Source organism: Ischnura elegans, chromosome 7 (assembly GCF_921293095.1).
Source record: "Ischnura elegans chromosome 7, ioIscEleg1.1, whole genome shotgun sequence".
Taxonomy (NCBI): Eukaryota; Metazoa; Arthropoda; class Insecta; order Odonata; family Coenagrionidae; genus Ischnura; species Ischnura elegans.
In genome coordinates, this window is record NC_060252.1 from 2,445,416 (window position 1) to 2,470,399 (window position 24,984).

At 39.1% G+C, this 24,984-nt stretch overlaps 1 protein-coding gene and 1 long non-coding RNA gene across 4 annotated transcripts in view; both read left to right on the top strand.

The window, feature by feature from the left end:
• LOC124162139 (basic proline-rich protein) overlaps positions 1-24,984 on the top strand; it is a 70,113-nt gene that overhangs the window by 11,271 nt on the left and 33,858 nt on the right. The gene's annotated exons all lie outside the window — the stretch shown is intronic.
• Positions 23,901-24,930, top strand: LOC124162141. Its single transcript, XR_006865491.1, has 3 exons — positions 23,901-24,263; positions 24,350-24,579; positions 24,664-24,930. It is a non-coding gene; the product is annotated as an uncharacterized LOC124162141 (long non-coding RNA).

The window sequence follows — 24,984 nt, forward strand, 5'->3', positions numbered from 1 at the left end:
AAATACTGTTGTATATGCGAAGGTACTTGACTCCAGAGAAAATAACCGAAAGTATATGGTAGGCCGGGGCACGTTTTCGCAGAGCCGAGTTACAACCACCTTGCAACAAGTCATGGCATATTACTGCTGCTCCCAACAGGTTAACCTCGTGAGTTTTCGAGCATCATTCAAGCATCGGTCTACCGTCACGTTAACTTGCCCCAAGTAGGGGAAAAACTCACGCAACATACTTAAAAACATTATTTACGAAAAAAACAAATAGGCCCACAGTTTAATGCATAATATTTTGATTTTAACTGCTTTATAAGACCACAGTGTCTGAAATTTCCGAAGTTAATACCTAAAAATTATAAATTTCATTACAAATATTCTGCGTATACGTGACATATTCTACCCTATGTGGATTGAATGAAAATATCTCTCTAACAACCCAAAATAACACGAATTTTTTTAGCCTTGTTGATTGTCCTTATTTTATTTTAATAAGTCAAAAATTATTTAAATCAGTTCAGTTGATCTTGATTTATAAATGGAGTAATTAATCTGTTCATTGGTTATTAGGTGGAACGAAGTTCGCCGGTTCAGCTAGTACGTAATAACAACAGCGTTATTAATGTTGGCCAGCTTTTTTTCGCTATTGTACCACTGTGCGGCTAAACTCTTTTTTGGCGAATATGCAATAATTTATCTGGAGACGATAAGGGTATAATTTCAATGGCTAAATGTGCCAACATCGATTAATTGGATGCATTGCCAATACGTTCTGGGTCGGTCGAAAATTACTCTCCACATAGGGGAAGGGAGTGCTGTCCCAGAAAAAAATGAAGCCTTCGCAATAATAGAATTGATTGAACAAGACGTGCAGTTTTCACGTATTTTTGGCGCCGCGCCGTTTCGTTGTTAGCATTCTCGAGTGCTCACAGTGATAGCAGTCCGCAAACTCACGACCACTTCTGCTTTTGGTACTTTCTTTAGGTCGTTTTATGGAAGGTATTACCCATAAATCATTCTGTAGAGTACTTTCAGTGAGTTTTCAGTACCCATTGACTCATTCCGAGAAAACATTTACCCGGAAACTGATTAAATGATCGCGAGATTATGGTGCGTATATTTGGTATATTTTCAATGGTCGGGAAAATTAGCGTAAAAATTAGGAATACGCAGTGCCACGTTCATTTCTTTCACGTGATTTGCAACCCTGTATTGTGAGAACCGTGAATCGTTGAATCGCCGGCCCTCGGAATGAAAAAGAACGTTGACATAATGATGCAATAGGGTAGTTTCCTTCATCAAAGAAAATGAAAAGCATTTATTGCGATTCGTTACCCACCATTAGCGTATTCATAATATATAAATTATTTGGTTTTAGAAATCCCAGTGAAGACGAATGGCAATGGTCAATTTTAACCAATTTTAATTTTTAATTTGAAAAAGGCCTGATTGGCGCCCATGCGATGCCACTCCACGTGACGTCACAGGGACCTGGTTTCCATACTAGGAGTTTTACATAATCTACATAGGAGTTTTACATCATCTGAGATTACCAATTCATGCATGAGGCACAGATCTCAGGGAAACATCTCTTAATAATACCCATTTAAATTACCTATGGTCGGAAAAGTTTCCATAGTTTGATAAGGTATCCTCGCCCCAAGGTTACCTCACACGGCGGCAGCGGGAGCCAGAATGACGTCACACGGGCTTTTCCCAGCATTCATACTTAACCGTCGCGTTTTCGCGCGCTTGAAATTTTTCACTTTTCATTAAATCGCGAAAAATAGATATCGTCACTTAAAAATCTAAAAGTGTGAAATGCGAAGTTCAGGAGTATTAATCTTTTGATTTAGGCAATAAAAAAATAATAGGAAACCACCCCATTGAAAAGTAAACTCCGGAAAAGACATCGATGCGGCTGAGAAACATCTCAAAGCGATTCCAATGCTTATATGCGAATCGCTAACTACATAAAGGCATTCAGTCTCCAATGGCACATTAGTATTATGAGGCGCTGCTGATCAAGTTCTTTCGCCAAATACTTGGACCATCAGTCGGTGTATGCTGCACCTTCGCCCTGGCCCACGCGAAGGGTGGGCGAATATGTTTGAGAGCTGTGAATCGTCTCGGCAGGAGTGGTCACTTCCGTGTCCGTTTCTTTCTCGTCTTTTCCTCCCTTGGATGCCCCGATGCAGACTGGGTTCCCCTTTCGGAGGAGGAGGGTCTTTTCCACTCTTGGATGGCACCATAGATATTTCATAGATCCACGGATGGCCCGCGCCGATCTTCATTTGTCCTGAGGCGGCGTTTTAGGGTTGGGCGGCGGACGATGCTGATTTAAATGAAGCAAAGCCTCAACGATGCAACGATTTTTTCTATCATTTAGGAAAGACTTTTGCCTATCATTCTCGTGCCTATTCTGGATGCCATTTACCCAACGCTTTGGAAGAGCACGTTGAAATAAATCTTACGGTGCTGTCTGTTGCCATTGGTGCACCTTCGCCTCGCTTTCGAAATGAGTGCGCCAAACACATGGAAGTCTGGCGAATAACAATGAGGCATTCAAATACGATATCATGCAACTGCCCTGCAGGGTCATGCTGTAGCAATTCTTCGGAGTACGCATAGCGATTGCAGGGCGAAGGTGATTTTTCGGAATATCTGAATGATGATGACTGGTTATTGTCACTCCTTTGTCCATTTAATGCTCTAAAATTACACCATTAAGGAGATAGAGCTTTGATGACTTTCCCGCCCGGGACTATGGACGACGGCCATTTTTTTAGCTCAGGTGATGTGCCTTCCTCCCTAGACGTTTTCGCAATGGCCGATTTAGAACTCATTAAACCACACTTCCACTTGCTTTATTTACACGCAGGAATCACCGTACTGTGCTATCATTAGTTTCATTTGATAGATCGCGGGTTCGAGTCCCGCCTGGCGAGGTTGCCTCTATCTCGGATTCGGGTGTTTGTGAATGTCCTTCAATGTTGTTCGTTGGATTCCCCGCTGTAAAGGCCTTAATCGCGATGTTCACGGGGTGGTAAATATAAATAAAATAAATGTCCATTGGCTTCACTATTCAAAACACGCAGTTCAGATCGCTGCTGAGGAGCGATGCACAAATACAGCGAAATCTCTGCTATTGATTCGCACAGATATGGGATTGCGCAGCGTCACTCTGCAGATCCATTTACAAACATATCGCCAGCTAACGAATATATCGTATATTTTCCACAATTCTATGTCACTTTTAAAGATTATCGTTGGAATGCCCTTCTTACAAATTTGACGATCTCCTGTTGTGTCGTGGGGAGAGATTTGGCGTCCGTCGCAGTTATTGGTTTAGCTCTTGTACTACTTACGGATGGACACATTCTTTGGCTGGACTCTCAGGCTCCAAATCACAATTCACCCGAAGAATTCGTCAAATGGAGGCGAAAGAGAAATGACGGCGAAAAAAAAAATCTCCCTCATTCAGCCATTCTCTCAGTGGGCGAACCCAGCGAGGGGCAGGAGGGGCCAGACAACCAATAATGGCAAAAGTCTCTAAGGAAAACCAGGACTGAATAGAAACGAAAGTTTTCAACAAATTTTCTTTAAACCCACGGAAAATGATATTTCTATAAGACATAGAACTAAAATACTTTTGTTCCAGCGAATAATATTAAAAACTAATAAAGGTCTGTTATAGTTCCCTTAAAATGTTGCTTTCATTCATCTTTTCCATGCCATCTATCAACTTGAGCAACCATGGCTTCCCCCTCGTCCCCCCCCCTAGTTTTGATCCTGGGTACGCCATTGAAGTGACTTTCATCCTTGCGTTGTAAGTCACTTCAACCCGCAGAAGAGGGCTACTTTGAATTGGCCGAAATACGCAGAGGGAGTGGTGCAAAAGTGGAAACCCTGTTTTAAATTATGTTATAACTAGCTTGTTTTCTGATGGAATTTTTCTAAATCCATGAAAAAACTCACAAAGATACTACCCCTTATAACCGCTGTTGGTTTTATGCTAAATTTATCGTTAACTTCGTAAAAATAATGGTAAATAAAAATTGACACTTTGGTTAGATTTTCAAAATGTGCTGGTAATGTGGAAACGTTTGTATTCTCGCTATACTACTATAGCAAAGTGAAATATCAGATCATCTACTTATTATTCATTGAAAAATCAACGCAAAGGCTTTAAAAAATAGCAGTTTTCAATAAAATGATCACTTGCAAAATTCACAAATGTAGTTCTCATTTTCACAACTGGCGCACAAAAGTATGTTCTTTTATCTTACGGAAAAAATCGCTTTTTTTCATAGATTATTGCACTTCCCAATTTTCCCACTTGCACTTGGGCTTGGGGCCAATAATCTTCATCGGCTTCTGAAACTGGCGAAAAGTTGTTGTAGTAGACAGAACACATATAGGTGAGGGAAACGTGGGAACGTTTCCACATTTAGAAAAATTACAAATGAATGAAAGGTGTTTCAATCAGTTTTATTTTTTCTTTCGGTGTAAACTGTTGGCCTGGATAGCGTTTAAACATTTTCGTTAATTATCAAAAAATATGCGTTCTAAAATACGAAAAAGGCATGGTATTGATCTAAATTAATGTTTTCAACTAATTGAAGAAGATGAATGCTGTAGACGTTGTAGTTTTCCTCAGATTGAGTTACAAAGTTTTGAGGATATTTATTTATAGCACCATTTTTTTAGTTAATTAAGAGCGAACTTTTGATTTAGTCCATTATTTTTTATTAACTTTATGAATTGTTAAAAATATCACTGTTTTTCGTTAATTTTTTACTTAATGCTAGGATAAAAGTAGTTACCGCCGCTTGCCGCTCCTAAGATATTTACACCAGGAGTTAGACTGAAGTCTATATTATTAGACGGAAAAGAAAAATCTTGCTCCCTTCCGATTTTTTCGTGGTAAAGCAAAATGACGTTGACCCGCAATACATGGCGTAGCCACTCGGGGAACTTAGAATGATGCGTCGTAGTCAATTTGAGAGACTGGATTTTCCTATAATTGTGAGTGCTTATATACTCAACTACTTGTTATTTGCTGTTATTTATGGTTTGTACACTCTCATCCTCGGCGGCTAACCCTTTGTGCACCCAGGTTTTTTCTTTTCCTATGAACACGTGCAAGTGTTTCCATTCTACAAATTAGGTTTTCCCAAAATATGCAGTCTATGCGATTGGCACGCTCAGTTCTAGCCGAGTGCTCAGCATCAGTCTCCCTTCAGTATTCCTTGTTGAAGTGTGTGCCGAAGGACGTTCACAGTTTAGTTGCCCAGTTATGGATACAGCATTAGTGACTCGCCAAGATTTGCATAGTGCGATATTGGCAAATAGAAGGGTGACCATCAAGCAGAAGTAATCGTTAGTACTGGAGTTTTTACACTAAAACCTTTTTTTGGGAGGAGATGAGAAATTGAAAACTTTGCTTGCGGCCTTCATTCAAAAAGTGTTTTTTCATCAATACTTTCCAAAGTGGGATGCTGGCACCAGAGTGAATAATAGATTTCTGCAGAAAGGTTTAACCATATTTGGTTAAAACAGCCAATAACACTTCCTGACGCTGTGTTAAAATATCTCCCACGGACGTCTCCTTCAGGGGGAATGCTAATGTTTACGGATAATTGATAATATGCACGACACGCATTTACAACTGCGCGAATATTTCATTCCTTGTTGCCTTAGTCTGTGAATTGTAATTATTTCGTAATTTATCGTTGTTTTAGGTTAAATTGAAAGCACTCTTCGTGGAAGACCGTCACTGCATTTCGATTGTGCAAGTGAGAGGTCTAAACGTAGAAAAGTGATAAAACTGAGAAGTTCTACTTCACTGAAGGAATCAAGTGTAGCACTAGCACAAGTGTAACTTCCATGGAATTCGCGAAAAACCCTCCAGGAAAATTTCTAGAATTGCCACAAGCTATGACCTTTTCTATAGGTTTCTGCTTACGTCAGATCCTTTCTTTCTTGTTCTGCTGTGGTTACCCGTAAAGTAAAAAAATTACCAGAGGAGGAGAAAAATCTTCTGGTGAAGAGCGAAAATATTTTAGAACATGACGAGTCTTTATCCTCTGACTCTGAATAGAATTTAATGCGGCACACCTTTGTCTTGAGAAATTTGCAATAAAAATATTTGTCAATGGTATTAATTTTTATTATTACGCTTCAATAACCAAAATTTCAGGTTTAAAAGACTAAATAGCGATTTTCAATTATCACATAGGTACCTTATGAGAAGCTACTAGATAGCTTAAACATAGTTTAAAATGGAATAAATTCTGTTTATCCCTTGATATTCCCATATCAAAATTTCTACTTGCCCCTGGTAACTATGGTTACCGCATAACTTTACGCTATTTTTAAATTTTATTGCCCTCCTATACAATGTTCTGGACTAAATCATCCTAAATAAGTTTCATTGTGTCCATACAATACCCAATTCGCAAAAGGTTTCATTCATTTAGTAATACTTAAGACTACAGCGACTTTTGGCCAGCTTTTTTCGATTTCAGCCCACTGTGAGGCGTGATTAGCAGGTTGTGCGGTTGGAAGGGAACAGGTCAACTGGGTAGTTCTATACAGGCATACTAAATGATTGCACATTCTTAGAGAGTTGGTTATTTATCATAATAATCAGTAGATGCAGACGTTCAGAACTACAGCAGATTTAAGGACTTTGCGAATCGCTGAAGTATAATTTTACTATATTTTTCTATGCAGATAGTTCATACATTAATTTTATGTTATTCCATTTATTTATCATATACTATTTCCAGTATATCATTTATGGAATATTATAAATAAATTCGACAACTATAGGACGTTAGAAATAATTTTTGCACTTTTCAACTTTTCACGAGAATTACTGCTTTTAACCTTGTTGCGCAGCCTTAAATTGGTGTACCACAGGTCTACTATTTATTATTTTTGATACTGGGCATAAAAATAAACTTTTAAGATACACATGTTTTTAGTATGACATAGTATAACATATATTTTTTAAATAATCGTTAAAAAATAATATATTTATATATGCACCTAAATGGGAAATCAGTTGAAAGAGTTACTAATGTGAAGGTCTTAGGATTACTAATTGATGAGTGCTTGACTTGGGTAATCCATATAAATCACTTATATCTTAAACTCGCCAAATTTGGTTATGTTTTGAGAAATCTATCTCACATTGCTAACTTAGAAGTGCGAAAAATGACATATTTTGGTATTTTCCAGTCACATCTAATATATGGCATCATTTTCTGGGTATCGTCTTCGCGTTTTAAAAAGGTTATTGTAATGCAAAAGATATGTATTAGATACATAGCTAAAATGCCGGTACTAAAATCCGGTAAACCTCACTTTATAGAGTTAAGCTTAAGCTCTTAAGAAAGAGAATTGCGATAGCAAAGGTGCAATTCATGGACAAGAAAGAGTTTATGAGAGGATGGTTACAGAAGAGTTTAAAGAAAAGGCTAGCGAAGAGTTTGCTCTGGAGTGAGGTTGTGGCGAAACAATGACACTTGTGATGACGAGGCAAGCAAACTGGATGTGGGTCTTGGAAAGAATGGAGAAAGTGAAGAGGGCGGGGAGGAGGAGGAACGACGAAGTGCTGGACATGGTGGGTGATGAGAGGCTGCCTCTGGATAAGATTCAGAGGACACAGATATATGAGTGAAGCGAGGAAGGAAGAGAATAGGATTTTAGACAGGATGAGAGGGAGATGGCCTTATGGTGAATTGAAGAGGACGGGAATCCATTAAGGAAGAGAATACTTTGTAAATATTCCATGTATACCTACCTTAATCTCTTAGAATATATTAATGATAATTATCTCATTTAATCAACGTTAATAACTTCCACCATATCGTCCGCCAATTCTTTTATGAGCTTCAAAGTTTAACAATTAATCAGGATAATTTTTCACGGCTAAGTTCAGCGTTAGCATCAATTACAGTTCAAATGACGACTCTCTGACGTCATGTTTTTGGATGGCAGCAATTATAGGTATCACAAGCCTTATTTCCATCATTAGTTGCCGTCACGTTTTCCATCACTGATTACCTTCGTAAAATACATACAAGAGCAGCCAATGGGTGCACGAGACCGTACGCATGTTGTGGCGATCCTCATGACAATAATTAGCTGCAAGGACACCAAGGTACAACCACTGCCATTCCCCCTGCTCTTTCCTCTCATTGTCAGTGAATAAATCTGATTATAAATAATGTGCCAACGTGGATAGTGGTAATTTTAATATGCATAGTCGTTTAAAAGACCAGTATTAACGTATTCTTGGGTCGTGGCAGTATCGATTGTGTTGATGTTGAGAATGCATTTTTACAAAATGAAAAAAATTAATAATGACTTGTTCGGATTCGAACGCCCACCGCAAAAACCACGCATGGAGTAAACCTATTCGGCTGCGTCCATCCGATAGGACCCTGGATTTGGACTCCAGTCCCACCAGCTCGGTGGAATCACCCTCCGCCCCTGTCGGCTCTTCATGGCGTTATAGCGAAGGATGAAGAAAGAGGATTACATTACTAGAGTAGTAGAGGATTCTCAAAACCATCGCTAGAATTGTTAATGTCAATGCGCGCGCTTTAATATCAGATTTCAAAATCGCCATTCGCGGCGCTACCAGTCATCTATACCCATTTCTTCACGAGGAAATACATCTACATAATACCCTGCGAGGCACCTCTAGGGTCTTTGGCAGGGGGTGATCAATCACCAGCATGCAATTGGACTCCCACATGTACACCACACGGTCCAAAAACGTCCCGTATAATAACAAACTATACTACTATATGCTGTTGGAAATAATAATTGAATTAAGAAACATGCATTAAGTTTTACATAGGTTAGTAGGCTACACTACAAGCCATGTAATCTATTTATGAGTTATATCGCTGCCGTTATAATCTCTTATTGATCGTGGAAAAAAAGGCATTCTGAACCTGTCTGTTCTACAATCAATCTCTCTTATTTTATTTATATGATCTGATCTTCCGTAGTATGTTGGCGTCCGTAAGATATGGCTAGCTTCGTTAGAAAATACTCTATTCTAGAATTTATCTAAAAGGTTTAGTCTATTTTTCAATCTACGGTCCGACAGAGATTCCCATCCGAGTTTATCGAAGAGGTCAGTTACGCTAAAAAGACTATCGTAACGACCTTTCACATGCCTGGCAGCTCTTCTTTGCACGCGTTCTAACTCTGTTATTAAGCCTTTTTCCTGAGGGTCCCAAACACTGGCAGCGTATTCCAAATGTGGCCTAACGAGGGAGAAGTAGCTAATTTCTCTCACTTTGTCGTCGCACTTTCCTAGTATTCTTTTAACAAAACCCATTTTACGATTAGCTTGACCGGTTATTTCTCGAATATGTTTATTCCACGATAGATCATTATTGAGTCTAACCCCTAGATATTTCACGGATTCAACTGCCTTTAATTGGGTGCTCCGAATGATATAGCTACGTTATGAGGAGTTATTCTTCTTCCAGAAATTCATTAATACGAATTTTTTTCAAATTTAATTCTAACTGCTATGCATCGCACCGCGATTGGATAGCAGCAAGTTCATTCGATGGTTCATCTATATCTTTGCTGGAACGGATTTCTGCGTAAACTACAGCGTCGTCTGCAAATAATCGTAACTTACTGTGTACTGCTTTGCCAATGTCGTTTATATAAGGAAGGAATAGGAGTGGGCCTATGACACTACCCTGAGGTACGCCAGAAGTGACTCTAACCTCGTTGGACAATGCACCGTCTAATACTACTCTTTGGACGCGGTCACTTAAAAGTTCTCTTATCCAGGAAATGACATCTTCATCCAAGCCATAAGATTTCAGTTTTATCATTAACTTTCCGTGGGGTACTTTATCAAATGCTTTTTTGAAATCAAGAAAAATCGCGTCTACTGGAATGTTGTCTTCTCCGGAGGCTAAAATATCGTGGGCGAAAAGCGCTAACTGGGTTTCGCATGATCGCCTATTCCTGAATCCATGTTGAGTTCTCATTAACAAGTTTTGCGTGTCTAGGTGTTTCATTACTGAGCTGACTACGATGTGTTCAAGAACTTTGCATGAGATGGACGTTAAAGATATCGGTCTGTATTTAGACGGCTGTTCCTCGTCTCCACTTTTAAATATAGGCGTTACATTAGCGATTTTCCAGTCATTAGGTACTTCGTGTTGCTTGATGGATTTACTGAATATTAACTACAAGTAGGGGGCAATTTCTGAGGCTTTTTCTTTATATACGCGAGAAGGGATTTCGTCTGGACCAGGTGATTTATTTGGACGAAGCGATTTCAATATATTTTCTATTCCGAGCGTACTAATGTCAATAGCTGGCATCTTATGTATACAGGGATTGCCATCGGTCTCGGGTGAGTTTTCGGAAAGCACCGTGAACACGCTCAGATTACTTGACGGGCCTTGAAGGGTAGGAGGGGAAACTGGCTAGGGTTAGTAACTAAATGTGAGGATAAACAATGGTGTTTATTTGATGAGAAGAAAGACTTAAGATTACGAATATAAGAAGAGGCTGTGGGAGCAATGGCTGGTGTGAAGATGAGCAAATTACCCGGAAATTTACGTGTAAGTAATTATGCACGTCCTCTATTTCGCGTGTTAAGGAAAAATTCGGAGTTCCATTTAAAATCCATTAGTTAATATGAAAATAAAAAAAATTAAGAAGTAACTAAATAAAAGGAATGCGGATGACACGACGTGATGAATGTGGGTACCTGAATTTTTTACCAAATCTCATGGTGTTACACTGGACGGTGTAGTGAAACCGAAGGCCCTTGGTTCGATTCCCGGTACAGGGGATTTGTTTCACATGGCAAGTCATGTATGTATCCCTGCTGTTCAAGCAGCAGGCTTAGAAATAATAATCATATAACTAGTCGAATATTTTGGAAGCTCTCCCACTCACCAGGTAATCATACAAATAAAAAACAAAGCGATAACTTTCCCACACTAGACTTTTAAACCAACGTGCATAATCTTAAAAATCTTTACCTTGAAAAGTAGATTAGGTTGAGCAAATAATATTTTTTAAATAAATTATGTGGTCATACTTTATGCCCGTGTCCGCTATGTTCTTTTATTACGACTTCCCCTCGGTAGAACTACCTGTAGCTGTACTACCCTCTCTGAGTCTTGTTTTCGTCATGACGTTCGACTGAAGTTGAAAACCGTTATGTTACTACCGGAAAATGGGGAAAATTTAAGTACTATCGTTTTCAATGATACGTAGAAACCCACGAGTCCCGTTGCCCTGATGTGGCCGTGTCGGTGAAAGACGGTTAGCTCATGAGACATGCTTCATCTCCACTATAGGAGACCCAAGAACATGGCGGATAAGCGTTATACCTATTGCCGATTAGTGCGCATTTTAGTGCGCAGCTGTATCTCGTTCAGTGAGAGTTTCACGGTCTCTTTTAGTTGACAATCATCGCACTTGCGTTAAATATGTGACATTAATGATTTATTGGTTTAGTTTCCTATCACTACCGAGTATAAGGCATAAACCAGAGACTGCGTCGTTTCTGCACGGACATCGGAGCCTCCTTCGTGGATCTTAGGCCCGCAATGCGATCGTGTCGGACCCCTTTGAACCGTTCGGGAGTCCATTACACGGCCGAGTCGGCTAGCTGTGTAGCGAGTGGCACATTTTAACCCTGCAGGTCTTTTTTAGAGTAGAGAGTAAGGCAGAGTGTTGATATAATAGTGGGTTGATAAATAAAGGGGTAAATTCAAAAGTTTTCACAGGGAAACATTCTTCCAGAAATGAGAATAGAGTATTAGATAGAAAAATCAGCGTTTCAGAATCAGCACTACCGATTTAAAATAATACGGGTATTACATTTAAGCATGAGAAGCGTCAGTTGAGAAGAGTCAATTTCAAAGGCAGGCAAGGATCAAGCCATTTTAATGGAGAGAAAATAACATATGCATTTCCATTTATTAGCGGTAAAGAGCCTAAAAATAGTCTAATCGACAAGAGTAAATCAGAATTAGTCCCGAATCGCAATAATACTAGCTCCAAAGTTATAATCGTGGCCGTGGTTAATTGCCGTAGTTTAAGGATTAAGATTCCCGAATTCCACCATTTAATTCATAGTACGAAGTGTAACGTAATTTATGGAACAGAAAGTTGGCTAACAGATGATGATTCAGACAATGAGATCTTCCCAAAATAGTTCACTGTTAATCGGAAAGATAGAATGAATCGAGTTGGGGGCGGAGTTTTTATAGCTGTAAAGAATTCAATCGTCAGCCAAGCGATAACCGTAACAGCGTTGGATCTGTGTGGTGTTTAATTAAGTGTTCAAAATTCAGAACTATTTTATTATGTTCGTATTACAGACCACCTAACTCAGATATAACGTCAATGTTGGATTTTCAAACTCAAATAATCAGCATAGCATCCAAGTATCCTGAAAGAAACTTGATTGTAGGTGGAGATTTCAACGTACCTTCTATAGATTGGGAGAAATATAGCTTCATTCCTGGTGGGAGGGATTTGCGAGGCTTTATGACACACTTTTACATCAAACTCATTGTTTCAAATAGCATCCGCAACAAACAGAGGATAAAGTATTCTTGATTTATTAGCGACAAATATTCCTCATCAGGCAATAAACGTTATCACCGTCGAAGAAATAAGAAGGGTAGTAACTGCAAAGTTTTCTCTGAATGCCGCTGAAGTCTTTAAATAAGAGCGTAAAGTTTTCATTTTTAAAACAGCTGATTTTTATGGATTTAAGAGTCATCTGAAAAGTGCTTTCCCCGCGTTTCAAGAATCAATAATAAGGTTAAATATAGAGGGCACTTGGAAAGCTTTTCTTTCGCTCGTAACTTCAAGAATAAATAAGTAAAAATAGTAAAAAAAGGAGGCAGAGAACCGAGATACCATGACGTGAAAATGAAAAAATCATTGAGGTGACAGAGAGCGTGCCATGATAAAATGGAAAATGTCATCACGGACTTATCCGCTAATAAAGGCGAGTTAGTAATAAAAAAATAAAGATTTTCTAAAGCTGCCACGAAGGATGCGTTCAGAAATGCATTCATGAATTTTAAAAGAAAAACAGTAGTAGAGCAGTAACGGGATACCCAAAAGCATTTTAGTCTAATATTCGGGAAGTAAAAGAAAAAAAAGTAATAAAATCTACCGTATGTTCTCTGAGAAACGATAATGAAAATCCCGTTCAAACAGTTCCGATAAAGCCCATTCATTTAATTCCTACTTCTGGAGCGCGTTCACCGAGCCTTCCGAGTACTCATCCGAGAGAGTTGACAATCTCTGCATTAGAAAGATGCCGCCTATTGACATTTGTGCGCATGGAATAAAAAATGCACTGAAATAGATCGGTCCAAATGAATCACCTGGTCCAGACAAAATCCCATCTCGCATATATAGAGAACTAGCCTCAGAAATTGCCCATTACTTGCAGTTAATATTCAGTAAATCCATCAAGCAACACGAATTACCTAATGACTGGAAAATCGGTAATGTAACGCCAATATTTAAAAGTGGAGACGAGGAGCAGCCGTCTAAATACAGACCGATATCTTTAACGTCCATCTCATGCAAAGTTCTTGAACACATCGTAGTCAGCTCAGTAATGAAACACCTAGACACGCAAAACTTGTTAATGAGAACTCAACATGGATTCAGGAATAGGCGATCATGCGAAACCCAGTTAGCGCTTTTCGCCCACGATATTTTAGCCTCCGGAGAAGACAACATTCCAGTAGACGCGATTTTTCTTGATTTCAAAAAAGCATTTGATAAAGTACCCCACGGAAAGTTAATGATAAAACTGAAATCTTATGGCTTGGATGAAGATGTCATTTCCTGGATAAGAGAACTTTTGAGTGACCGCGTCCAAAGAGTAGTATTAGACGGTGCAGTGTCCAACGAGGTTAGAGTCACTTCTGGCGTACCTCAGGGTAGTGTCATAGGCCCACTCCTATTCCTTCCTTATATAAACGACATTGGCAAAGCAGTACACAGTAAGTTACGATTATTTGCAGACGACGCTGTAGTTTACGCAGAAATCCGTTCCAGCAAAGATATAGATGAACCATCGAATGAACTTGCTGCTATCCAATCGCGGTGCGATGCATAGCAGTTAGAATTAAATTTGAAAAAAATTCGTATTAATGAATTTCTGGAAGAAGAATAACTCCTCATAACGTAGCTATATCATTCGGAGCACCCAATTAAAGGCAGTTGAATCCGTGAAATATCTAGGGGTTAGACTCAATAATGATCTATCGTGGAATAAACATATTCGAGAAATAACCGGTCAAGCTAATCGTAAAATGGGTTTTGTTAAAAGAATACTAGGAAAGTGCGACGACAAAGTGAGAGAAATTAGCTACTTCTCCCTCGTTAGGCCACATTTGGAATACGCTGCCAGTGTTTGGGACCCTCAGGAAAAAGGCTTAATAACAGAGTTAGAACGCGTGCAAAGAAGAGCTGCCAGGCATGTGAAAGGTCGTTACGATAGTCTTTTTAGCGTAACTGACCTCTTCGATAAACTCGGATGGGAATCTCTGTCGGACCGTAGATTGAAAAATAGACTAAACCTTTTAGATAAATTCTAGAATAGAGTATTTTCTAACGAAGCTAGCCATATCTTACGGACGCCAACATACTACGGAAGATCAGATCATATAAATAAAATAAGAGAGATTGATTGTAGAACAGACAGGTTCAGAATGCCTTTTTTTCCACGATCAATAAGAGATTATAACGGCAGCGATATAACTCATAAATAGATTACATGGCTTGTAGTGTAGCCTACTAACCTATGTAAAACTTAATGCATGTTTCTTAATTCAATTATTATTTCCAACAGCATATAGTAGTATAGTTTGTTATTATACGGGACGTTTTTGGACCGTGTGGTGTACATGTGGGAGTCCAATTGCATGCTGGTGATTGATCACCCCCTGCCAAAGACCCTAGAGGTGCCTCGCAGGGTATTATGTAGATGTAGATGAAGTACAATGACCCTGCTTTCTAACAGCCTGCTCGAGCCGTTTTCGAGGCCTTCTTTATTTACCTTTCGCACCCGTTTTCACCCAATTGGGCCTGGGCGCCTTTATCAGCGATTATCGAGGGTCAGTTGTGGAGTTAGTTGTTGGTACGAAACTCTTTGAAGGACGCTAGAAGGCAGGTCAAAAGGGGGCACGGTGAATGCAAGGATATTCTGTTGTAAGGTTCGAGATTTGTTGGGAAGACAGCGGGTGGGCTGTGGAGAAAATCTAATGTGGCAAAAGCCTAGTGGAAATGATATTTTGAATAAAAAACGTTGAAGTCGAAAAATACCGGTGCTTCGGAAATGGAAAACAGGCATTGAAAGTGGAACGCCTCAACAAAACCGCGAATGATTGATGAATGGGTCTGCGATCAGTTAATTGATGCGAGGCAGACGTGTGCAGATGATGACTTCGTAGGAGTGGGCACTTTCGGCCGCCAACCAGCATATTTCCCCGATTTTTTCGTTCACAGCGATTTCTGCGTCGATAACCTCCATAGAAAATTCTTTTCGGCGGGATCATTTCCTTCAACCTGGAAAACAGCACTTGTTACTCCCATTTTAAAATCCGGCATAAAAGATTATGTAAGTAACTATCGCCCTGTATCTCTCCTCCATATTCTTTCTATTTTATTCGAACGTATTATTCATGACCGACCTATATCATTTACTATTGCTTGCATCTCACCCCAGCAGCATGGCTTCCTTCCAGATAGCTCCAGTGTTACGAACCTATTTATTCTACATCAGCATATCACTGCTGCTTTCGAAGCCTCTTCTCAATAAGACGTTTGCTACATTGACCTTGCTAAAGCCTTCGACTCCGTCAATCACACCCTTCTTATCCACAAACTGCCTCATCGCAACAATATCCAATGCTCTTTCCTATCTATACTATCGAATTTCCTAACTGACAGCACTCAGCGAGTTGTTCTTGACGGAGCGTCTTCTCCGAGCATCCCCATCCTTTCAGGCGTCCCCCAAGGCAGCGTTCTCGGACCTCTTCTCTTTTCCTTCTTCGTCGATGATATTGCGAGCTGTGCACTTTCTAACGCATGCGGAATTCTCCTCTTTGCAGACGACTTCAAAATATTCAAAAGACGCACGCACGTAACGTATTTCACTTTCTTTGTGTTATCAGTAGTTCCCAGCCAATGGTTATCTTATACTCGTTTCAATATTTAGTTTCCGGCTAGATGTGAGTCATGGCAATTCCGTTAATAAATGAATTAGGAGGAAGGGATGTGGGATGGAAGGAGAGCGGTTTTTTGGGAGCTTGTGTTTAGTTTTATCTACATCTACATAATACCCTGCGAGCCACCTCTAGGGTGTTTGGCAGGGGGTGATCAATCACCAGCATGCAATTGAACTCCCACATGCACACCACACGGTCCAAAAACGTCACGCATACTAACAAATTATAGGTACTACCATATGCTGTTGGAAATAATAATAAAATTAAGAAACATGCATTAAGTTTTACACAGGTTAGTAGGCTACACCACAAGTCATGCAATCTATATATGAATTCTATCGTTGCCATTATAATCTGTTATTGATCGTGGAAAAAGTGACATTCTGAATCTGTCTGTTCTACAATCTATCTTTCAGGAAGGTTTTAATCCCATTGATGTGCGATCAGTTCGTTGTTTGTTAGTGGCAGTGATTTTGCAAATTTATGGAGAGAGCTCTTTAGAGAGTGCAGCAATGGAGTGATCTTCAGGTCCTTTCGCAGGTTCCGGTTGCTGATGAACCACGGAGCGCCGACTATTTTACGAATGATGACGTTTTCGGTGGTTTGTAGTCGTGATAAGTGAGATGCAGCAGCGTGGAGCCAAACTGGAAATGCATAAGAGAGTAACGGCTTGATGGTGCTGGAGTAAAGCAGAAGTTTTGTTTTTAGCGAAAGCGGCGAAGAAGCTTTTATGAGTGGTAGTAGGCTGATTCGTACTCCTTTTGCTTTGTCTATTTGGGTTTTGATGTGATGTGCCCAAGTTAACTTTTTGTCCGCATAGACGCCGAGATATTTATTAACTATTTGCTCTTTTGGAATTTTTGTTTTACCGAAAAACAGTGAAGGGCGCTCGCCAGCTTTGGGACGTCTGGAGAAAACGACGTGTGTACATTTGGCTGCATTTACGGACAGTTTCCATAGTTTCGCCCAATCCTTGAAGTCATCAAGATGGCCTTGTAGTTTGTCGGCCGCATATTCCGAGTTCGAACTCTGGGATAGGATCGTGGTGTCATCGGCATACGGGTACAATTGAGTGGAAGGGGGAGGTAGGAGTATCGTTGACAAAGAGATGAAATAAGGTTGGTGAAAGGATGGCGCCTTGGGGGACGCCAGAGGTAATAGGTCGGTAAAAGGATAAGGAGGAATTTACTTGCACGTAGAAGGTTCTATCAAGTGACGAAGGATTGGAGGATTTATAAAAGGTAAATGGGAATTTGAAAGGATTGGAGTTTATGAATCAGCCCCAGAGTCCAGACCCGGTCAAATGCGGCTTCAAGGTTGAGGAAGACTGCAAGTGAGATGAATGATTTGTTGAATCCGGTTGTTATGGCTTCTGTTAGACGCAGGATCTGGTGATATTCAAAAGAGTTGAGAATACTTCCGACTCCCAGTCTTTGCAGTCTTCATTCCCCTGAGGCCTGGTGCCTTCAGTGGCAACTCAAAATTAATACAAGCAAATCTAAAAACATACCTTTTTCTATAAAACGCACCGTCACTCCTTATAAATACACCATTTTTAATGAAATTGTTCCAATAGATTCCTCCATCAATGACCTTGGTGTTACTTACGACCCCAAACTAACTTTTCTTCCGCACCTCAACAAAATGAAATCCAAGGCCACATCAGTCGTGGGAGTTCTTTATCGACTCACAACTGTTACCGATCCAATCGCCATGAGAGCTATTTTCACCGGTTGCGTTCTCCCAATCCTTGAGAACCTCCCGCTTCGTTATTTACTCCACAGCCAGCCCCTCCAACCTTAAAGTTCTTGAACGCCCAGTTAATTTCTTTATTTCAGTTGTCCGACACCGTGTTCCTCCCCTCCGTAATTCTTCTCGCTCTGAAGTAATGTCTGCCCTATCATTGGTCCCACTATCCTCCCGTAGGAACTTTCACGATCTTTCCTTCATCTACAATACCTTTAATGGCAAGTTCCGATCCTCAAATATGCTGCCTTTCTTTCCACTCCACATTTCCACCCGCTCCTTCCGTAATAACCATCTACTACACTAACCTAAATCCGTCTTTCTCACTCTCAGAGATCACTTTTTTACACACTCCCTACCTCTTTCAATACCATTTCGACTACTCACCCTTCCCTGGATCTTCCAATGCCAATGATATCAGATCATTCAAGAGGCAGCTGCGAAAAGCCATGTTCTGAATCCCTTTTTTTGTTTCTGTTAATATCCTTTTTATAGTTTATATTTGTTAAAGCTGCAGATTTCTCCCTAAGTTAATGCTCAGAGCTGTACTGTTAAAAAAAGTAGACATTTACTCATTCATTTGCTCATTCATTCTTCCTGACACCCATTTCACTTCTAAGCGTCTGCTTTGTCTGGATCCACGATTACCGGAAATTTCCGCGTTCCATCTACAATAGGTATCATATCATAACGCTCAAAGTGCATGTTCATTTGCCACTTCCATTTGGCCCGAATTGCTTGCACCGACAAATATATCAATCTTAATTCCCCGACTCGTCGCCATCGTGCCCTATTAACGCTACTCGGCCACGCAAGAGTCAAATGCGGCACACACTACGGCGAGCTAATGCAAATCATTACCGATTGCACAAAATCCGAATAAACTTTTAATCTAATCGCGTTAGGCAACTGGACTCATGACCAGTTAAAGTTTAGACATAGATAAGGTTTTAATGACACTTGCTACTCAAATAAGTACATCGGAACAAACCCAAACCAGGACTGCCGCTGTCGTGAACAGTACTATAATACCAAATAAAAACAATAGAGTATCGAAATTGCAACTTTCACCATTTTATTAGTATACTAATACTCCGTAGTGTCGCCAGTGTGCAGTGCACTTATATCACTGAAAGAAAAAATTGGTTGTGGTATGCAAGAGTTGGATCCCACAGCCAATAGGGTAGTTTTCTATTATTTTTTATTGCCTAAATCGAAAGATTATTACTCACGGAGTAGGAATTTCACACTTTTAGATTTTTAAATGGCGATATCTAATTTTTGGGATTAAATGAAAAGTGTAAATTTTCAAGCGCGCGAAAACGCGAAGGCTAAGTATAAATGCTGGGAAAAGCCCGTGTGACGTCGTTCTGGTTCCCGCTGCCGCAAAGTGAGGTGACCTTGGGGCGAGGATGTGTGCGCCGCTGCTATGCAGGTTGCTAGTAGGAAGCAGAGTATCCTGCTAGCAGGTAGCGCTTGGCTTAATTATGGATTATTAATACCATAGAGTAAGTATATTCTTACTCTATGTTAATACCTTATGAACAGTAGTGTAGACTCCATGGGGCCTGAGGGGACCCGAGCCCCCTCAAAAATTCGTAATGGGTGTGAGAAAAAAATGTGTCAGGCTTGTCGATTTTCCCCGGAGAGTCCATATATCAAGATTCGAGTTATCAGGGTTCTAAGGTTGATCATATGACTCTTCTAAAATGCTTAAAAAACTTAAAACTCCCTACTTATAAAATTTTCCGGGGCAAGATCCCCGGTTTGGGCCCCCCCAATATTTTTTGTAAGTCGGCGTCCCTGCTTATCAAAGGAAGGAAACTTTCCGACCATAGCCATTTTGAATAGGTGATTATTAAAAGTTGTTTCCCTGAACTCTGTGCCTCATGCATGCATTGGTAACCTCAGACGATGTAAAACTCCTCTCTACTCGTATAGAAACTAGGTCCCTGTGACGTCACGTGGAGTGGCATCGCATGGGCTCCAATCTGGCCTTTTTCAAATGCGGTTAAAATTGATCCTTAACATTCGTCTAAACTGGGATTTCTAAGACCAAATAATTTGTGTACTATGAATACTTTGATGGTGGGTAACGAATCGCAATCAATGCCTTTCGTTTTCTTGGATGAAGGAAACTACCCTATTGAGATGGTTGCTGGGGCGCCATCCATTTAGTTGGATGAGGCAGCCATTTTAAACTGCTGGGTAAGAGATGGCTGTGACAACCAACTCATTGGATACCACAGCCAGCGTCGTTGGGTATTCCGCCCATCTATATTGGATGCCACAGCTTTGCGAAATTGCCGTAGCGGTATGGGTAATATTTTAGCTAATATTATTATTATTAATAATGCCACCATTTGAAAGTGACATTGTAATATCCTTTCGTGATACTACTTCCGCCACTTCCGACGAACATTAGAGTTAGAAAATACATTTATTTAAATAAACTGTTTATTTACAGTAAATTTTGGGGTTCAAAATTTTACGCAGCAACTTATTACCTTGAAGACTTACTTACCTCACGTCACTATCATGTTTAATTGAATGCCATAAATAATGTAAATAGGTTAAATGATATAAGACAGCGGTGGCATTATATAATACGTATTTATTAAAAAAGGAAGCAACTTTTTAAAAAGAAACAAACTTTCAGTTGAAAAATTTTTAAACAGTATATCTGAAGGCTGCATACAATTCTGATGTAATAGTCCGGCATTCTCACAAAAATTACCGGCTGAAAATATATTAAGTTTACAACATCGATGGAGTTTACTATGCTGGTTTCAAGAACTTCGTAAACATGAAAAAATTCGTCGAAATCCAAGGTGTACGGCACCTCTTAGATAAAACACTCAATCATTTTCGTTGGAAATTATTCTGTCCACTTTTCCAAATTCAGGAAGGCTGAAATCGTCGAAACCAACTGCAACACATTTTCCACTTCGGTAACGAGTGAAATTCCTCATCACCCAAGGCACCGCAAGGCAAGCTGACACAATTTCACGGGGAATTTTCCTATAAATTCACAGTTGTCGATCAACACCTCACAACCTTCCACTAAGGAACTGGAATAAATATATAAAAAATTTCCATCATTAAACTTGCGTTTATGAATATTGGTTACTCTTTTGCAATTAGTCACCAACGTTTTACATGAAAAGGAAGCTACTTCCCTACAAACGCAGAAAGGATTAAATCTGGATTAAACACGTATTTTGAAATCCACGAAATCTCAATAATATCTAGATTTAATCTGTTGCAAAGGTGTTGCTATGTCCTCTTTTTCTCATATTATATCTAGATTTAATACATGTAATATCTCGCCCCACGATACAGATTTTTCAGGGATTAAATACAGATTTCAGTATCTAAATTTTCCTGGGATACATTGTAGTACTGCTTTTCATTTGAACTTTTATCAAGGAACCTTTGCGTTACAATTAATGATATATATTGAGGAAGCTTCCCTGAAGGGAAAACCCTCTGACCACCACAATAAGATCTCTACCTATTCACCCCTTAGCTCCAACAAGAATTATATTATCAAGCACCCAATAAGCAAAATCTTTAAAAATTAACTAACCACTATGCAATAATAAACTGACTTGAAGGAAAAAGATTGTTTATTTGGATTGAGAAAACATGACTCATAATAATTGATATTTTATTAAAAAGGTACAAATATCTATTTATATCACATACAAATTCCAAGCATTTCAAATTACAATGAAATTAATAATTTATTAATTCAACTAGCTTTTAATGTGCCCTTATCAATGTCATAGATTTTTAGGTGGAAAAATGCATTAAGTAGCCACTTCACAATAATACACTGACTTGAGGAAAAAGGTTAATAATATGGATAAAAAACATGAGATAGAGTAATTGATGCTTTATTAAAAAATCACAAGTATTTTTTATTATCATTATATAGAATTCCAAATTACTATGAATCTAATTGATGTTGAGCATCATTTAGCCTCCTCCTGCCCCTTGCACTGGCCTGCCGCAGCTAGAAAGGGAGGAAAGATAAACACAATATACTACATAGAAAAGTGGCAGGTGGATAAAGTGAAAGGCTTTGCAGTCAATATAAAATAAATTTTTAAAGTACTAGTTCAGGGAGAAAGCAGATCAATAAAAACAAAGGCATTGAAATCAACAAACATGACGACACTCACGGCAGAGTTAAATGTTTATAATACAAGGTTAAGATAGAAAGCAGATTCATAAAAACAAAGCCATTTAAGTCAATATAAGTGAGCCCATTGAAGTCACAGTTCAACCATGGGCCCAATAACGGTCACTCTAGTGAATTTTTAGGGAGAGAAATGATAAAATTTTTATATTGCAAGGTTCAGTTAGAAAACAGGTTCATAATAACAAAGCCATTGAAGTTGACATACCTGAGGACACTAAAAGCACAGTTCAACCATGGGCTTAGTAAGAAAAAAGTTAATGGAGAAACCAGGTACAAAAGAAGGAATCTGAAGGGAATTATGGAAACGGAGTTCAGAGTTCAATAAGCCCACCGAATAACATTGAGAAACGAAAAATTTCTCCTCGTCGTCGTTTTTGTTGCCAAGACCATCCCTCATTACTATTTTCAGAGGCACTTTACAAATTGAAACATTACGATACAGTCATAAAATGAAGCTCATAATGAACCAACGTAATACATAAATGTGCACCAACGTAATGGAATATGGTTTTTAAAAAAAACTATGCATGTATATTGAATGATAAAGTTCACTACGGCTGCTATTATGGATGGAATAGCATTATGCTATTCTTCGATATTGCAACCGATGTTGCTATAATATAGCGTATTGCAACGCCTATGCTATTTGGTATTACGAACGGTTGCAATTCGTGTTTTTACTACACCGGAAGACGTAATTCTCAGAATAGCATAGGCCCGTTGCTATTTACTATTATGAACGGCGAATTGCAACCGATAGGGTTGCAATAATAATACGCGGTCTTCGATGCCGAGCAATTCGGTATTGCAACCCAGAAAACGTGCGCATTGCGATGTCGAATTGTTTTTCTGAGGTTAAAGTAACCTAATCAAGCATTGAAAAATGGAATAATAGCCAAAAATAAAATGATATCAGCTTTATTTTAATTAAATAATAGTAGCATAAGTGATGAATATTTAACTAGTTAAGTGATTTGGTTAGGAATTAACATTCGAGCTTAATATATGAAGCACAAGCTTGCTTCATCGACAGTACGAAAACAATAACAATTAATGCAAAGAATTACTACCATTAGCCCAAATTTTACGTGTTTTATTCATATTTACAATTCATAATTTTATTTCATCACTTGACTTGCTACTAAAAATATCCTCAATGTAGGCTATCAGGTCGATTCTTGAAAATTTTCAAGCTTGTGTTAACACACTAACTCGCCAAATATATTAATAGTTATAGCTTTCAATGAAAACCATATATTCCCAGTAAACACGAATAGCTGCAGCAGCGCTGCACAGGGGTTTCACAGCTGCAAGTTCGTTTCCGTTTCAATGAAGCGCGGTAACAGCGCTTGTGCAGCGCTCTTTCGCAGCGCGCTGGCGAAACATGCAATTGCAGCGCATCAACAGCGCATGCGCAAAGCATGCCTGCAGCCCGCTGCTGGAACGCTGCTAATGCGAGTTTGTGCAACAATGCAACAATCCTCCGCTACGCGATTGTTTACCAGGGTGCTTGGGAAGTTTACTGAGTCTATGGCGGCCAACGTTGTGGAACTGTTGATCGTCCTTGGGGATTCTTAATAGGTAAGAATTTATCGTCTTCTTTTAAAATGTATAATTTTAGTTAATTTAAATTCAATTCTCCTTGAAATTAGGTAGAATTGGCATTCTAGCATGGTGAATATAAACACATTTTAAGACTTTGTGTTTTTGTTTACATACGTGGTCGTAGTTATGTTCGGAACCATTGGATATAAGCTTTTAAATATTGATTATATAGGTTTCCATTAATAGTGAAATAGGAAATGTGTAACGCATGTCACAGGAAAAGTTCGCAGCTCAAAATTTTTTAGTTAGCCAACCTTTTTAGTAAAATATTAAAAAGATTGTCTAACGAGATGGGCTGACGCGATGATGTATTATGCAGTACACGAGTTAAAATTAATGGACATTTCTCATAGCAGGAAAACAACTAGATCCGCAAGCACCTGGTGGGAAAGAAAGAGAGACTAAGCGGCCGGCAACAGCAGAAGAGTTGTATGGTAATATTTTTATCATGTATTTATTTATATAAGTACTGACATAAAGGTCACTTTGTAAACTAACCTTTCCACATTTAAAATTTTAGGGTTCATGCAAGCTCAGGAGAAGATATGGGAAAAGAGATACAGGAGATTAGATGGGAAGGTGAGCATGGCTTTAAGCATGCTCACAGAATTAAAGAAAGAGCTAAAGTCCAAGCCTGTAGTGAATGAAGAGAGCATTTCCGTCAACCGGAAATTCCCTCTTAAAACTTTGGATGATGTAGAGGAGCTTGAGAGGGAACTGTCAGAGGATGTATCTCTCCACAATAATTTGGTAAGGCCTCAATCATTTGTGTTTAATTCTTTTATGATAATTTCAACCAGAATTCCATTGATTACATAATATTTTTCTTTACAGGTTACTCAAATTGCTCGCATTTGTGGTGATGAGGAGCAACCCTCAGTATACAAAATTTTATATTTTGTATTCACTGACGAAGCAGCGAAGCACTTCTGCCTCACCGGAAAGTCTGGAGTTGAGGGGATGAAGAAGAAAAAGTTTATGGGAACGAAAATATGCAGTGTCATTATGGGTGAGTGTCTTCGTGTATTATGTCTATCATTAATCAGTACTCTAATGTATACTTAAAACAGAGTAATCATTAATAAAATCATTTATTGCAAACCTGTGTTTTCAATTAATTCTTGCTGCCCCTCACATACTTAAGTAGTACTTGAA